This window comes from Pleurodeles waltl, chromosome 4_1 (assembly GCF_031143425.1).
Source record: "Pleurodeles waltl isolate 20211129_DDA chromosome 4_1, aPleWal1.hap1.20221129, whole genome shotgun sequence".
Taxonomy (NCBI): Eukaryota; Metazoa; Chordata; class Amphibia; order Caudata; family Salamandridae; genus Pleurodeles; species Pleurodeles waltl.
In genome coordinates this window covers 140375687-140381432 of record NC_090442.1, presented here as the reverse complement: position 1 = coordinate 140381432, position 5746 = coordinate 140375687, and positions in this window count along the sequence as shown.

Sequence of the window (5746 nt, the reverse complement as noted above, 5' to 3'; positions counted from 1 at the left end):
TCGGTCCTCTCATATTCTGAAATGCATTGACATCATTGTTTTGCTGACCTACACCTTCCTGCACCATCATTGGGCACTCCCGTTTCCAATGCCCGATGATTCCGCACGTGTGACACGGCATCACCTTCTTCATTGTCTGTATACCATTTGGAATCATAACAGTATTTAAGTCAGGACCATTATTCACAAAACCTCCTCGACCTCTACCTCTCATCTGTGGCTGAAACATAGCATTTCCCTGCTGTTGCTGCTGCGGCATCTGTTGTTGAAAACCTTGCAAACCTGTCTGAGCTGCTCTAAGCTGCATCACCATCACCTTTTCTTTCAACCTTTTCTGTTTTGTCTCAATCTCATCACTGCAGTATTTTGCATAGTTCAACACTTCATCGATCGACTTTGACTGCCAACAAATCAAATGCATTTTAATCATCTGACTGACCTCGGGTCTCAACCCTTCCACAAATCTGAACACGAAATGGAGCATGTCCTTTGCCTCAATCGTCTCCGTGCCACTGTAATTTTTAAACGCTTTCAACAATCTCTCATAGTACGCATGTATCGACTCTTTAGCCTCTTGTGCTGGTCTGTCAATCCTCTGCCAATCCACATTTTTCGACGCAACCTTGGTTTTCAAGTGCTCAATCACCTTATGGTATAGACTCATTACCATAGGCGATAGTGCACCTGTGTCCCTATCTCTTTCTGGTTCACTTGTTGGCCAACCTACAGCCCTTTTACAGTCTTCCCATAAATCTGCCGGAACCACAATTTCAAATAAGGTATTCAGGTCTTCCCAGAGAAATTTTGCGAGTTTCACAAATCTATCTGTCTGTTGATACCATTCGATCGGTTTCTCTCTTAAGTTAGGGAAATCATCCGTGAAGGATTGAATATCACTCCTGTGCCATGGTACATGTACAAGTTTTCCCCCTGCTGTCTCTCTCATTGGCAACATGGTTATCAGATCGTCATTCTGTTGTGCTTTTTTGTTCCGATCTGGGGTACTTTCCTTCTTTTTGTCCTTTTTCTTAACCCACCTGCTTTCCCACTTATCTAGACATCTCCAGACCTGCGCGCTCTGCAGTATCTCCTTAAAGTGCGTTTTCATCCCTGCAGATCTCATGTGTTCAAAATCTTTTGTCTCAAAGTCTAGCCTGTAACTTCTGCTCAAGTGTTTAGTTTTACCTATATCAATCTCGTTTCTGTCTGCAATTTCTTGTAACTTCTTATGTATGCTGCTCACTTCTCTTGTAATCCTAGGGCACATGTATCTCAGCTCTTCTTCTGTGTATGATTCTAACCTGTTCAGACCCATTGTTCCCTCCACTAGTTCATCTGCTTCCATGCCCAATCTTATTTTATTCAGGTATTCCTCTCCCCTCCCGCTGGATGTACTCTGTGGGGAGTTCAAACTGTTGAACCATTGTGTTAGCTGTTGTGCGTTCAGTCCCATCAATGTAGCACTTACATCAACTGCTACTGATGGTTGCTGTGACGTTTCAGTCTTTGAAGTTAACGGTACTAATAGTGGTGGATTTGACCTTACCACAGTCGACGGAGCACAAATTGGAATTGGACTAAATCCCGACAAGGACCCAGATCCATTTGGCAGTGTTGCTATCGGAGTCGTTTCTGGAGTGTTTTCTATGCATCTTCTCCCTGTCTCACTTTGTGTCATTACCCCTTGGTCGCATATGTTTGAGTTTGCCTGTATATACAATGGTACTGGCGGACCCACAGTGATAGGCAGAGATATTGCATCTGGATTCTGTCTGTTCCCTGAATTCTGTGGCATGTTAATCCCCACATTATGGTTCATCATTGCTGGCATACCTAACTGACCCTCTGTTACTCGAGTGTACCTCTGCACTTCTTGTACCTGCTTTTGAGGCATCAAAAATTGTGTTGATTCGGCTTGAATCAATGTCGGTCTTTGATAACTCTGTCCTCCCTGGGCCACTAAATCAGAAGTCATTCCCAAGTTATGCTCCTCACAGCAGTGCCTTTGAACCTGCGGCTGATAATTATCGACAGGTTTCAATTTAGGCACGTCAGGATATATTCTCTGAAGTTGTGGTATTTGCGGTGAAAAAGGCATATCGGAACCGCTCTGCCTTTGTGATATTCTTAAATTCGGTGTTACATTACCCTGTGTTGGTTCTGGAGGGGCAGTACTAATGCTTGAGCCTTTTTCGCTTTCCACATATGGTGGCGGGCGATCATTTAGCAATTGTATAATGAACTCCTCATCGTCTGACTCGTCTGACCTTTTCGAATTTCTGTTATTTTCTCTATCTCTGGACTGACTCCTATTTGTTTCATACGTAGCTTTCCTTCCTTCTGTTTCCGCTTCATCATTAATTGCTGGGAATAATTTAATTCCCTGCAGTACATCCGATCTCCAAACCTTTTGTGTGCTATCCCATCTAGCATCCGCTAGTGTATTTTCTACTTTTCTTATTCTTGTCTCAAATTTCTTTTGTTGTTGGTTTCTAGCTATTAGCTCTCAAATTGCTAGTGCCTCAAACTGTGCTGGCCTTGGAGGTACTTTCATGTCGTATAGCGCAAATCTTAGATTCTCCAAAACCCTTAGGTTAAACGACCCATGTATAGGGAACGCTACACGTCCATGCTTCTCTGTTAATTTGCACCATTGCTTCAGCCAAAGACATGGTGCTACACCCTTTTCCTCAATTACGATGTAAGCTGGTGTACCCTCAGGCGGTGTTTCTTCTCCTACAATTGCTTTAATATAAACATCTCCCCTCATGGCACTCTTAAATGCTTTGAAAAATTTCATCTTTCCGTCTTTTATTTTTCTAAAATAAGTAATCAATAAGTGACTTTAATTCCCGGAATACTCTTCGCTTGCCTTTCCCCACCAATTGCGCTTCACGGACTGTGTCCAATCCGTGCGCGACCCTTCTCGCTAACCAACCTATCCCAGCGCGGCTCCTAGTGACGTCACACCCACACACTGCGGCTGACAAAGCCCTGCAGCTTGTCCTCCTTCATTCAGCTTCACTCAAACTAATTTCTGCAATATATCGCGAGCACTAACCAAAAAGAAGAAAACAAATCTGTCGGTTTACTACAGGAAGGGTAATACAATCGCTTTAGAAACCTTAGGGATTTTTCACTAGCCTCGGCAGTTATTCCATCTTTCTCGGTCTCCCACTTTCGCAAGTAAAATTTGGCCAGCAAACTTTACTCTCAACTGATCAATGAACTATTCTAGCGCGCCTTAGAATTCGTCAAATCTCAAAGTCGAACATTTTCTTTTTCTTTCATGCCTCAATATTCATACTGATTCGTTGACCACGCCCGATCAACCTATTAAACCGAACAGATCACAACATCAATCAAGTGTCTCATACACTTTTCAACATACTCCGGAGTCTCTTGACCTCGCAGCGCCTGTCTCAACATCAACAACCACGTGGGCAATTTTTCCTGCACAAAGCGCTACACACATGTGAAGTTCGACGACTTCCCTACTCTCACACTTTGGAGTCACACTCCTCTAAAACTTCAACTGGAGTTCGTAACCCCCCTAAAATCCTCACAAACTTCTCAATTCATCTGCGGCAATAAGCTGTGCAAGCGCAAAATCCTAATTTCACTCATAACGTCACTAGAAACACCGAAAACATTCTCACACCTCCATGTCCTCCATTCGCAAGCTCCGAGATCCCGGGAAAGTCATTGGGGACTTAGGGCATCATCATCTCTCCAACTTGTTTTATCAAAGAAAATTCTAACTTAACTCCGTCTATTGTTCGGATGGGGTCCCAAAGGGCGAAACCATCAATCTCTGCTACCATCTACTGATCATGCGTTCAGCCCTTATAAATTACCTGTACCTGGACACGCTGGAGGTCGGTGAACCTTTTAGCAGAGTTGGGCTCTCCTCATCCTCGAATAGTCGGGTCACTTAAATCAATAATCAATAACTATTGTATCCGATAGCCAATACTCAATTAATAGATCGAAATAACACATTAGGAATCAATAACAGTTGGTATTTCAACGCACTATGACCTTTCAGTCATGAATAACCACACCGGTTTATTAAAAGTTAATGAGTTTATTTCCCTATATTAACAAAGCTAGCACAATGTATATAAGTCTCAAAACCAAATGATATACGTATACGAACATTACTAGCTGTCCATAATGGCGGAAGAAACGCAATCTACGCAAAATCTGTATTATGATGCATTCGGTTATGGCAATGCAAATCACTAATATAAGTAACTGAATTTGACTAATTTCATACATCGGTCAGCATAACAAGATTTCAATTTAGCATGGTGCATCAGATAAAAACCCTCGACTAACCTCTAATTAGCATTGGCATGTGGGGCTTCATGCAAAACGAATTTGGTCAACACAAATTTAGAAAACTTCTGGCTTGGGCCCTATAAAAATAGCAGTTGGTACCTAAAAGGAAAAACACAATGCATAATACAATTATCCTTTCATAATTACCAATTACAATCAGCATTCAAGAAAGTCTTCGTCCTTCAGGTACCGGTTCGATCAGCATGGGGCAGATTTCAAAAGGGCAAAGTGAAGGGCAAATTTCCTTGCAACAGCAAGGAGAATGGGGCAAAGTTACTGCATGGGCAAGACGGGGCAATTTAAAATTAAAGTCTCTAGGGTGAGAATTCTCAAAGTCTCTTTCTCTGTGATGGAGAAAAGGGCATCAAGATGTCGTCTAAGATGGCGTCTGGCATTTGGCTTCAAAGATGGCATCAAGGAAAATGGCTGACTTCTCTTTGTCCAGTGGGTTTAAGTAAGAAACATTCCAAATTCTGCAGGGTCTTCCATTGGAGGGTTCATAGGGTGGCTTCAATTTGACCAATGGAAAATGTCTTTCTCCTAGTACTCATTTATGCATACATTGTCCTTGGAGCCTTGAAACACAAGTTGCAACATAGTTTGCCAATTATTTCGATATCAGTACTCTTATTGTCCGCACCTGCAGAGACTGACCTTGCTTCAAAGGGGATGAAACTTGCCTAGCACGAAACCTTGGAGATAAGTATGTTAGTCATCCCTACTGGAAAAATACAACTTTAAAGTAAAATATTCATTTTATTAGTTCAAGGAAAAGCCACGCAGTTAGAATTTGAGACCAGGCAACTAGGCCAAAGCCTCTACTAAATTTAAGCTAAGCACACACAGTTTCAATAAGAAATCATGGCACACATTTGCAATTATGACGGATTACTACAATTTTCAATTCTTCATGATTAATAAAGCTCATTTATAATATTGGCGAACTACTCCGAGGGCACAATTTCCCACGTACATTATTTTCTTTACTAAAATCACACTACATTATACGATTTTGGCTACATGATATATGAATATATGTTGGTCCTTCTTTTTCTGCGTCATCACATGCACTGCTGCCTGTGCAATATCCGCTGTGTGTGAGGGAAGTATGCACTGCTGCAGCCTGTACTGTATCTGCTGTGTGTGAGAGAAGCTTGCATGGTACATTCTCTGTGAGGAAAGCTTGCATTGTAACTTCCGTGTAGCAGAAGCTTGAATTGTACCTTCTCTGTGAGAGAAGCCTGCATTGTACCTTCTCTGTGAGAGAAGCTTGCATTGTACCTTCCGTGGGAGGGAAGCTTGATTTGTGTCTTCCGTGGGAGGGAAGCTTGCCTTGTACCTTTTGGGTAAGGGAAGCTTGCATCCTACCTTCCATGAAAGGGATGCCTGCATTGTGCCGTCT